This window comes from Rattus norvegicus, chromosome 14, assembly GCF_036323735.1.
Source record: "Rattus norvegicus strain BN/NHsdMcwi chromosome 14, GRCr8, whole genome shotgun sequence".
NCBI lineage: Eukaryota > Metazoa > Chordata > Mammalia > Rodentia > Muridae > Rattus > Rattus norvegicus.
The window spans coordinates 86040767-86053112 of NC_086032.1; the positions used below are offsets into that span (position 1 = coordinate 86040767).

General features: G+C 46.6%; 2 long non-coding RNA genes across 2 annotated transcripts; one reads left to right on the plus strand and one right to left on the minus strand.

Annotated features, from left to right (window-relative positions):
* The first annotated feature begins 2841 nt into the window (after positions 1-2841).
* On the plus strand, positions 2842-4826 carry LOC134481780 (uncharacterized). Its single transcript, XR_010057581.1, has 2 exons — positions 2842-2960; positions 4657-4826. It is a non-coding gene; the product is annotated as an uncharacterized LOC134481780 (long non-coding RNA).
* LOC120096657 (uncharacterized) lies at positions 4805-12346 on the minus strand. The gene is made up of 3 exons (XR_005493407.2): positions 11925-12346; positions 9831-9932; positions 4805-6894 (listed from the first exon to the last, which is right to left on the minus strand). It is a non-coding gene; the product is annotated as an uncharacterized LOC120096657 (long non-coding RNA).

Here is a 12346-nt window from a genome sequence, read left to right on the forward strand (position 1 = left end):
TCATCATCATAAAGAGATTCCATGTAATAGTGAAGAATGACCACACATGAAACGTTGTAACACAGTCCATGCGTGTGCCATGTGCCATACTCTCAGGCAATTCCCCATCCCTGGGCATTTACATTCCCTTGACTTTCGTCCTTGTACAAGGAATGCCCACTTGTGAAAATGTCTCCCCGTGCTTTTGATATTTCCTCATATGGGTTCCCTGAAAGAGGATTACTGATTGAAGTCTATAATCGTGTGAAAGCATTCTGTATGGGTTGTCATATAGCTTTCCAGGAAGGAATCCCAGATGGCGTCTCCACGCAGGCATGAGGGATCCATCAGCCAGGACCGTTGAATAAGCCTAAGTGTTTAATTTTGGTAAAGAATGACTGGGAGAGGGGGAGACGGCCTCGAGTTCTCCCTCCGGAGACTGCTGTATGTATCATTATTATTTTTTTATAATATCTTCCTCTCTAAAAATAACCTGTCTTTTCCTTCACCACTGTGTTAAGCCAAGACAACAGTGACAGATATTAATGACATTGATATAATAGACTAGGGCTGAGTCACTCAAAATGCAGCCCACTGCTTAGCGGTCCTTTCTTGTTCTTCCTGGGTATGGATGGAAACAGCACTGGTTGGGTTGTCTTAGACTGTGTTTCTGAACCACTGACCTCCGCTACTGGGCCTATAAGAGTCAGGTCCTATAAGAGTCAGGGTCACAGGGTCACAGCTCCCTGCCTTTCAACCTGGGGTGGTTTGAATGAGAATGGCCCCAACAAGTCTGTCCAGGGGCATTTAAATACTTGGTCCCCAGGAGGTGGCTATTGGGAAGGAATAGGAGGTGTGGCTTGTTTGAGGAGGTGTGTTAAGGTTTCTCACGACTCTTGTTATCATACTGTGGCAGTCTACCTCCTGCTTTCAGATTAAGATGTACGATCTCCGTTGTTCCTGCTGCCCTGCCTTTCCTCCACCATCACGGACTCTGGCCCTCTGAAACCATATGCTCAACTAAATGCTTTGTATATGTTGCCATGGTCATGGTGTTTTTATCATAACAAGACATCTGGTCATGGAAGCTGTTGTGTATTGCAGTATGTCCCACAGCATACTCTTTGTCTACACTTTGTTCCTTGCAAATGTTCATTGCAATGAGTCATTGGTCTGGTTCGAGGCCTCTGACTTCTGCTACACTATCAATGCTGGGTCCTCACTGGAACTCTCTGGGACATCCTGTTGTTGCCCTGGGTCATGGAGATCCTACAGTTTTGGACTGGCCCCTTCACATGCTCCACCAATCCATAGATGGAGTAGATATTGGGGTGGGCCTACTCAGAGCGCTGGATCTGAGCCTGGGTGGTAGTTGAGCTGGTCAGCCTGCTAGCTCTCCTTCACCCCCACCACCAGGGGGAGCTCTCCAGCACTGCCCTGGCTGGCTCACTCAATGCTGCAGCTGGCAAAGAGCAGGGATGGTTCTCTTCTCAAGCCCTTGGGCCGACTCACCTGCACCACACCATTAGGGCCAGCTCTACTATGCTACTCAGGGGAGGTTCAGGGGCCTGTTCTCTTGAGTGCAGGAGCTGGACAGTGCCAAGGACTAGCCTCAGCGTGGAGAAGGGTTCTGAGAGAAGGGGTGTCTGGGAGCATTGAAAAGAAATGACTCGAAGTCAAATTGTCAGTCCAAGGTGACGACCTGTGTTCTGTTTGCTAGTCTAGATCTGTCTGTTCAGGTCCTGCTTGCCTGTGTGTGTCTGTCCATTCTCCAAGCAGTTCTGTCTTTTTATCCTAAAAAATTCTCTGGATAGCTCATCTCCTGCAGAACGAAGGTCCAGTCTTTTATTTTACATATCAATCCCACCCATTTACTCCAGGTTTCCTTTTGATTATCCTGTGAATCTGCATCCCTTGACCCCAGCCCTTTGATTCTTAAGAGACAGCCAGCAGACATTTTTTTCCTAACCTTGCCAAAGAATTCAGAGATCTGTCTGTCTTTGTTAAGAACAGAGGATAAACTAGTTGGGTGGGACCCCTGAAAGTACCACTGGGGCCTAACCTCGATCTGCTAGGCTGACTTTGAACTCAGGAATTTGCCTGCTTTTGTTCTTTTCTGGTGAGCTGGCTCTTAGAGTTTGTTCCTTTAGACTCATAAAGCCCCTCATAATTCATATTGCACCTTTATATTTTGCACAGTTGATAAATGATATATTTTTGAACTCATGTATCTAGAGCTCTTTCCCATAGCCTCTAGGACTGTCCTCAAGGTCCCAGCATTTACCATTTTGCAGAGACACAGGCACACCCTCGACTCCTGGACTTGTACTGTTTCTAATTCTCATGGAGTCATAAATGTAGACAGGGAGGACGAGTGAAATATGTACGTTATTATACAAACTAGCCTTAGGCCCACAGCAGCCACTGACACTGGTGGATGCTCACCCAGGGACCCTGTCCCGGGACAGAAACCAGGTCAATCTGTCCCCACAAGGGCCACGCCAGGCTCTGGAAGTACAGGCAGGGCAGGTTCTCCCATTTTCATGACCTCAGGGTCAGCTCTTCTCTCTGCCACAGGCAACAGCGAGAGTGGAGGGGGGAGGCCCATCTCTTCCACTCACATCACTGCTGGGCATTGATGGGGGCAAGCCAGCTCTCCTGTGCTCGCACCCTCCAGCTGCCTCACCTCTTTCCCCCCTCCCCCGCTACCAGGGCCAGCTCTCCTGTGCTACCCAGGCCTGGGGCAGGACCTGTTCTTCTGAGTGTTGCAGCTGTCAAGGAGTGGGGGGGGGGGTTGTCTTCTGGTGCCGCAGCCAATGAGGGGGCAGGGCCAGCCCATATCTTTATTTTTAACAGGTCCCATTTAGAACCATCATGAGCTTTTCTGGAACTGCAGTTGAGAGCTCCATGAATAATTTCTGATTGATTATAAAATTAAAAGAAACAAAACCAAGTTCTCATCAGTCGACACAGCAAAACAGGTTGGTGCTTTAACTTTCTGTCTAAACCAAAGGTAAAACCGAAATGAAACAGGGAATACGACACAGGAAGGCCAGTATAGGGTGCGTGCCTCTCTCTGGCCAGTAAGATAATACATTTCCTAGCAGTACTGGATTTATGGGTTCTAGGGCTCTGGGCCAGGCAGGCATAGCTCGGGCTGGGGCTGGGGCTGGTCTCCCTCTGAACTGTTTTAAGGGAATCTGGGCTTATGGCAGGGGTTCATCCATGACAGTGCCACCTGGGGGAAACCAAGCTGTCACCAGATCCATGGGTCAAAGTAGACAGATTAGCTTGGGAGTCAGACTGGTAATTCCAATGAGGGCAGAGAGGAAGAATGGGGTGGGGGAGGAGGGGAGGAAGGGAGGAAGGGAGGGAGGGAGGGAGGGAGGGAGGGAGGGAGGGAGGGAGAGAGAGAGAGAGAGAGAGAGAGAGAGAGAGAGAGAGAGAGAGAGAGAGAGAGAGATATCAAAAAGACTTCATAGGCAGCTTCCTTCTAACAGTGGTTACCTGGATGTCTGTGTGTGTTGGGGGAGGGTGGGTAGACATTGCACAAAGGATACAAAGTAGCATAGAGCTTGGCTAACAAGTCCAAACACCTAGGGCCCAAGCTAGGGCCCAACACAGGACTGTGCCGTTCCCCCCCCCCCCCCCCATTGCAAACTTTTGCTCAGTCCATGGTAGCTCGTCTCTTCCCACAGGGGAAAGGAGAAACTGAGAAGGATATGTTAATTCCATTGATATTACACAACCACAACATACATTACTCTGTATAATCTTATAATCCTGTGTTGTGTACCTTAAATGTACACAAACATACTGACTCTAAGAGTAAACCAAAGTAAAGAGGAGGCCCTCCAGGTAAGACCAAATGCAGTATGGACTTTTACATGATCTCTCAACGTGGGGACGGCTGGAGGTGTCTCCTCAGCCTACGTTCCCCTTGCTCACTAATGGGATTCACAACCCATCATACTCTCAGGAGTCATTTGTGTTTTCTTAGGGTCTAGGCTTTCCAGGCAGGCCCTTAGACAACTTAAATATTCAGATCTATTTTGTTTTGTTAACAACTTTCATAAAGTTCTTATATAGACGACGTTGCCTATCTTGGTCATAATGTTATCTGCATTTTTCTAATGTTTACTTTAGGAATCCTGGATTCTGCAGCTAGGGAGATGGCTCATTGGTTAAGGGCCACTTGCTGTTCTTGTGGGGGACTTGAGCTTGATTTCTAGCATCTGTAATGGGTGGCTCACAACCATTCATATCTCCAGTTTCCGGGAGATCCAATACCTTCAGCCTGCGGGTACTCATGTTATCACGGACACAGACACTCACTTAAAAATAAAATAAAAATAGGTTTTTTTTTTTAAAGAACACTAGATTTCCTTCCCCAAGGAACAAATCTGGGCACACTACCATCGTGGTACAGACATTCACAGCTTCCTGTTCCTTTTGGCTGGTGCTGTGAGCTGAAATGTTTGTGAGGCTGAGGGCCTGTGTGAGTCCTCTCCCTTCTTTTGTTCTTCTGCCTTGTGAGGAAACGACGAGTACCATCTATGGATCAGCCCTCACCAGATCTCAAATCCGTCCATGCCTGTATTGGGCTTCCTAGCCTCCAGAACCAAAAAGAAATTCCCACTAACTATATTATCCAATCCATGGTATTTTTTGTTACAGCAGTCGGATGGACCAAGACAGCTGGGATCACAAGACGGCTCCCAGACCATTTGGATTCAACAGAGTGCTCTAGCACAGAATTTTGAAAGCCTCGCTCCGCCTCTCTCTGATTTGGCTGAGCAGTACAGAAACCAGATTAAACGTGGGTAGTCTGAGTTACCCAGAGAGAATATCATGTGCTCCTTTTAATTACTTGTTACTTAACAACCTGATCTATTTATGTTTATAAGGATCAGGTGGTGCCAATCTGGTTCATGAGAAAGCCACTTGATGGAGTGCCATGTAATTGCACGTGGCTAATTACATAAATCAGTTATTTGTGTTCCAAATTGACCTTTGAAAGCTGTGCAAACTCCTCCAATTGTTCCCTAGAAGCAAACAGAATTAGACCCAGGGAATACAAACTGCCTGAAATAATCAGAGGCCCACCATGTTGGTTAAAGCTGGGGTTTCTGCCATAAGAGCCCATACCTGAGCCTGACCGGTCTTGCTCTTTGAAGGTGGGGGGATGTCTACTTCTACCCAGAATCCTTGGTGAATTCAACGTGTGGTCACTTGCTGGTAAGACCATAGTAAACAGTCACGGGTTGGGGCCTTAACCCACAGAAATGTGTTCTCGGCTGTAGAGGGTCAAGATGTGGACAGGAGTTGTCCTTTCCTTGGCTTATGGATTGCAATGTTGCCCATGTCCTCCTGTGATTGCTCCTGCCTGAGTGTTTGCATTCAGGTCTCTCCATCTCATAAGAGTACCAGTCAGGTTGGATTAGGGTCTACACTAGTGACTTCATTTTGACTCTACCATCTCTTAAAAGACCCTATGTTCACATACAGCCATTGTTATGGTCCGAATATGAGTGTCCCCCCCCCATAGGCTCATGTTGAACCCTGGGCCAGGAGCTGGCAGTGCTGTTTGGAGAGGTAATGAATGTGTCAGGAAGTGGGGCCTAGGTAAACGGATTAGGCCACTGAGACGTTGACTCTGAAGGTCCTACCTGGCCATAATCCCTTACTCTCACTCTTCTACACCACCAGATGTGGTGGGGGCTAGCAGATGCAGACTGAATGACGCATCCAGCAAACAGGGAGAGTGGAATCTTGAGCCACTGCCTCAGCTCCTCTGCTCTTGGCAGCCATGTGCATTTGGTCTGTGTTGTGAGAAATGCATGATGGGCAATCTTTACTCAACTCGACTGCATTTAGAATCACCTAAGAGATACATGCCTACATGTGTCTGGGAAGGAGTTTCCAGGGAGAATTAATAGAGGAAAGAAACTACATCCTGTAGTGGAAGCATCATTTAATGGAGTTGGGGGCTAGACTGAATACAGGAGGGAAAATGAGAAGGCCGGCCGAACACTGGTGTTCCCTTTCTCTGCTTCCTGGTTGATGCTATGGACCAGACTGTTTCTGCCATCAAATCTTCCCACTGTGATGGACTTTATGGTTTGGCAGAGTCCCTCCCATAAGATGCTTTGTTTTAAAGTCAGTTATCTGGTCCCCCAATGAGAAAAGTAACCAATACAAAATGCACAATTCATGTTGGATGGCCACGCACATACCACGTGAAGTGTGGCTTCTGATCCTGAGACTCTCACTAACTTTCAACTGATCCCAGGGAATCATCGTTCCCAGTGTGGACCTTGGTGCTCTCACCTGGGTGAAGGGGATACTGGCCTCTGAGTCTTCCACAGTAGTGACAGATTTGGGGATTGTCCTCTTGGAAGACTGGGTGTCCTGTTAGATCATCTGACCAACACTGTCTTTTTTTTTTTCTGCTTCTGTTGTTTGATCCCAGCAAGCACAAGTGGGGCAGGGCAGCAATATTCTCCAGATAGAAGTGGGACCTGAAAACAAACATCCTCTTCCTGTTAGGAACGGGTAGCTCCCTGCGGGGAGAGAAAAACTTGAAGTCTCTGGAGAAATTCTGTTTGTGTAAACGCCTTAGCTTTTCTGCTTTTATTTAGTGGTGTGGAAATGCTTCCCTCATGAAGTAGGTTGGTTTTAGAGGAGTCACTCAATCCAGCCCACACATGAGAAATCATGTTTCTCTTATAAGAGTGACATCTGTACTGCTGATCACGATGATACGATTGTGTATGAGTCAAAGAGCCAGGGCCAACGGCTTGGCTGAAGGATTGCATTCTTGGGAAGAACCCGACGTGAAGTTCCGTGATAAGGACCTCTAGAAGACAGGTGTGTGGAAAGACTTCTTTGACCGGGAAAGGACCGTGAAGACGTCTGTGAACAATATGGATTCTCACCAGAGTGTGGCCTTGGCAGAGGAGAGTTTCAATAGTTAAGTGGCTAGGATACCCTTTCTATGGATACCTGTCACCCAGCTTCCCTGTTGTCACCTCTCAGGTTCATAACTGAAACTCCTCTTATTGCAGAGGGGAACAGTGCACATGGGCTTGGCAATGTGGCTCCTTCTAACCGTCTACGTCTGACATGGCTGTGGTGCCTGCTTGCTCTGTGAGCAGCAGAAACTGACTTCCTATCCCACAAATGGTGACCTGGGATGACCAGTCATCTACCTGTTGGCAGGGTGATTATATCTGGCTACTTCCATCCCGGGAAAGGGAAGCATTTTGTTCTGACTGAAATAAACACTCTGGGTATGGGTTTGCCTTTCCTGCATGCAATGCTTCTGCCAAAACCACCATCTGTGGACTTGCAGAATGCCTTATGTGCAGTGATGGTGTTCTGTACAGCAATGATCCGATCAAGAAGTTCACCCCAGAGCAAGGAAAGTCAAACAGTGTACCCATGCTCATGAAATTCTCGGATCTCACTGTGTTTCCTTGGATCCTGGAAGAGCCGGCTTGCTAGAATGGTAGTTGCCTTTTAATGATACAGTTCCGGCGACAGTTAGGTGGCTATACCTTTCAGAGTTGAGACAAAGTTCAGTTGAGAAGCTGCATGTGCTCTCAGTCCAATATGTGTGCTCTCCCTCTCACAGTCAGGAATTAAGGGTCCAGGAATTAAGGGGTGAGTATGCAGTTACAGTCACCCATTATTATACCAAGTAACTTCTGTCTCCCCAAACATCATTCTCTTTTAGCATAGGGGCCTTAGTTTTAAAGAGAAGAATGACTCTACCAGTAGGCACAAAAGTGACTACATTTAACTTGAGGTTAAGTCTGCTACCTACCTGCTTTGAGCTCTTCACGCCTCTCCTCTGAATTTATAAGAAAGGAGTAGGTGGAAGTGACTGGTCCAGATTACCAAGGGGAAATTGGATGATTACTCTGTAAAGAATGTGAGAAGTACTGTTTGCAATAGGGAGATCATCTAGGCTGTCTCAGTACTACCATGTCCTGTCATTAGTAATAGTGAACACTTTTTGGCGCTGAATCGAGGACTACAAAAGACCCGAGGTCTTCAGGAATGAAATATAATCTTCTTATTATTTTTATTTGGAACTTAGATGGGTTTAAGATGTCTATTGGTGTTCATCTTTATGTATAAACTTGGTTAGGCCGTAGTGCCTAATCGTTCCTATTAGATATTATTATGAAGGTATTTTCTACTAATCGGTACTTTCAATTAATAAACTGAGTAAATCAGATCGCTTTCTGTATTGTGGGCAGGCCCCATATAATAGTTGAAGACCTTATGAACAAATATTGTCATCTCCCGAAGAAGAAATTCTGACGTGAGACTGAAATATTGACATCTGAGAGGGTTAACTTTAATTGTCAACTTGGCACAACTTAAAATAAGGAATAGTCTCAATGAAAGATTTTTCTACATTTGGCTAGCTCTGTGTTTGTGTTTGTGTGTGTGTGTGTGTGTCTGTGTCTGTGTGTGTGTCTGTGTCTGTGTGTGTGTCTGTGTCTGTGTGTCTGTGTGTGTGTGTGTGAAGGGGAAGGACTGTCTTGATTTAATTAAATGATGTAGGAAGTCTCAGCCCACTGTGGGCAGTACTATTCCCTAGGTAGAGGGTCTTGAACTATACAAGAGTGGAGAAATTTAGCTGAGCACAAGCAATCAACCACATGAATATTCATGTACTCATTTATCTCTACTCTTGTGGATGCAATGTGACTGTCACAGTGATGAACTGCGAACCAAAATTGTGAACAAAAATAAACCTTTTCTTCCCTAAAGTTTTTTTTGGGAGGTCAGGGTATTTTATCACAGCAACTGAAATTAAGCTAAGACAGAAATTGGTACCAAGAAAGTAGGGTCATTGCTGTGATAAAACTGACCATATGGCTTTTAAGCCTTTAAACTATTTTTGTAGGATGGATGTGTAAGTGTTTGATAAATCGGCCTAGAGAAACCACTGAAGTCTGGGAGATTAATGGAACATTTTGGTGCAAGCCTGGAAGATGAGACTGGTGAGAGATACAGACAGTGGAGGCCTGGTGTATGCGGCTTTTAGGAAGAAACAATGGCTCTGTTAGGAACAAGATGAGGGTTCCATGTGACAATTTGTCTAAGAATCTGCTTTTTTGACCAGCCTGGGTCTGAAGAAGCATCTGTGATTGTCAAAGAGGTTGGCGTCACTGAAGTGAAGCTTCATGTGTGCCTTCCCTTGGACAATAGGAAAGTGTCTTCTCAGGGTCAGCATCCAGAAGCCACTACAGCCGCAGTCCCAAGGGGACAGGTTACATCATCAGCTACAGCAGTATGGGTAATATAGGCATATCACCCAGGTAGTAGCAGTTTTGAAGGCACGAAAGACACCAGATTGAGGAGGTTATGGAGAGCAGCTGAGGACTGGCACCGCAGGGGTCCTGAGAGATCACGGAGTGAAACTGTGAAGATGAAGCCTCAGTTACTGTGGAGACCCCAGGATACCGAAGAGTTCGATGACAGAGTGGAGTTGCCCTAAACTCAAGAAAGAAGCCGAATGAGCCCAGTAGGGAGGGCTACCCAAGCCCTTTGGAACCCAGCTTAGCCCTGGACTCTGCACATCAAGCTGTAGGATTGATTTCCCCTGCTGGATTCTGGATGTGCTTTGTGGTCCTCATTCATTCTCAGTTCTTTCCTACTGGAATAAGAAAATTATTCTGTGTCGTCACATGTTGGAATTATATAAAGTTTTAGTTGTGTAGGAACCCATAGTTAAGGAAGGACTTTGGGATTTGATTTTTGAGAGAGGAACCTCAGTCTGCATCCCTGGCTGGCCTACCTCATTAGACACATCAGGCTGACCTTGAACTTACCTAGGTCTGCCAGCCTCCACATCCCGAGTGCTGAGACTGAAGGTTTGTGCTCTTGTGTTAGTCGTGGTATTTTCTTTTCTATTGCCATCAGAAAAAAGGGACCTGAGGTCCAAAATCCAGCATGAGCGAGGGTTCCACCTCCAATGGCTTCAAAGGCTACTTACTAATCCAAGTAACATGTATCTTAAAGAACGGTGATGTGAGGGTGGTACTAGGACACATTTGATATGAAAGTAGAGGGAGATAGGTGGACTTAAGAGGGCAGAGAGGGAGGGCAGAGAGGAGGAGCTGTCTTAGTGTTCTATGGCTGTGAAGAGACACCATGACCAAGGCAACTCTTATAAAGGAATCCATGCACCCACACCCCATTTTCTGTCTTTATATGGGCCTCCTCAGTTGTTGCCATGGAGACAATAAACTGTAATGATGATGATCTGTATGTCCTTTAGCATAGAAATTAGATGATAATGAAACCTGAAATCTCTTACAGGTCATTTGGACAGCCATCTTGTCCCCAGGTGCCTTTAGCCTAGCGCTGTGAAGGACTCTCAGACCTTCCTTGTAAAAAAAGAAAATCATTTAACTAGGGCTTGCTTATAGTTTCAGCGGTTTAGTCCATTATCATTATGGTAGGAAGCCTGGTGGCATGCAGGTAGACACAGAGCTGGAGAGCTAGCTGAGAGTTCTACGTCTGGATCCACAGGCAGCAGGGAGAGAAAGCCATGGGGCCTGTCTTGAGCTTTTAAAACCCCAAAGTCCGTCCCCAGTGATTCACCTACTCCAACAAGGCCACACCCACTCCAACAAGGCCACACCTCTTTTTTTTTTTTATCTTTATTAACTTGAGTATTTCTTTTTTTTTTTTTTTTTTTTTTGGTTCTTTTTTTCGGAGCTGGGGACCGAACCCAGGGCCTTGCGCTTCCTAGGTAAGCGCTCTACCACTGAGCTAAATCCCCAGCCCCAACTTGAGTATTTCTTATTTACATTTCGATTGTTATTCCCCTTCCCGGTTTCTGGGCCAACATCCTCCTAGCCCCCCCCTTCCCTTCTATATGGGCTTCCCCTCCCCATCCTCCCCCCATTATCACCCTCCCCGAAACAATCATGTTCACTGGGGGTTCAGTCTTGGCAGGACCAAGGGCTTCCCCTTCCACTGGTGCTCTTACTAGGATATTCATTGCTACCTATGAGGTTGGAGCCCAGGGTCAGTCCATGTATAGTCTTTGGGTAGTGGCTTAGTCCCTGGAAGCTCTGGTTGCTTGACATTGTTGTTCATATGAGGTCTCAAGCCCCTTCAAGCTCTTCCAGTCCTTTCTCTGATTCCTTCAACGGGGGTCCCGTTCTCAGTTCAGTGGTTTGCTGCTGGCATTCAAGGCCACACCTCTTAACCCCTCTCAAATATCACCATTCCCTAAGGACAGGACATTTAAATATAGGAACTCGTTGGGGCCATTCCTATTCAAACCACCACAGGAGGACCAACCAGAAACTCATATGTTTGGAATGGTACAGGGAAACTGTTACTTTTTTTTTTTTTTTTAACAAGGACGGTCTGAGAGTCCTTCACAGCGCTAGGCTAAAGGCACCTGGGGACAAGATGGCTATCCAAATGACCTGTAAGAGATTTCAGGTTTCATTATCATCTAATTTCTATGCAGGACATACAGATCATCATCATTACAGTTTATTGTCTCCATGGCAACAACTGAGGAGGCCCATATAAAGACAGAAAATGGGGTGTGGGTGCATGGATTCCTAGAAAACCTGCCGCCCGCCCTTCTCCTGAGATCCTAATGAATATCTCTTTCTAGTTTCTTCTGCCCAGTTGCCATGACTCCGTACCCTGCATGGGTTGAGAAGCTAATCTAGGCTCCTGCTTCTTTTTGGCCACCAAACAAACGTGCGCTCTTGGTATTCAGTTTTGGTTTTGAATTTGTCTTCGCTTTTCTGAATAGATGAAAATACCATTCCGGGGGAGGGTCTCTGTTTCTTAAGCGAGGGTGATTCACGCATCTGCATCCCCCACCCCCACCCCCGGGAGGTGAGGTGTGTGAGCAGCTCCTTCCTGTGAGTGCCTCCAATGAGGGAATTTACCTGAATTCAAGGACAGGCTTGTGGGAAGCCAATGACTAGGAACCAGTTGTTCAGAAGCACGGGTGAGAGAACTGATGAGGGAACTTGTGGTTGGCGTCTGAAGTGGGAGGAGGAACAGCTTTGGCCCTAAACTCCTGGTTGACCTGTGTGATGCTCACGCTACTTCCTGGTAGAGCACAGGGGAAAGGTGTCAAGTTAGAGGACGCCAGCGGGAGTCCTGACTGTTTGGGGTGCAGGGAAGACCTTTCTCTGCCTGGAGTCTGAAGTCTGTTTTAAGCGTGTAGGAGGACTCTCTCATACAGAAAATGGATTTTCGTATTCTATGGCTGTTGCACTGCGGCTGGCTTTATTTGGCTGCCTGGGCCTGGCTCCGCCCTGAAATGTGGATTCCTCCGCGGGGGGCTTCACTTAGACCTACTTGT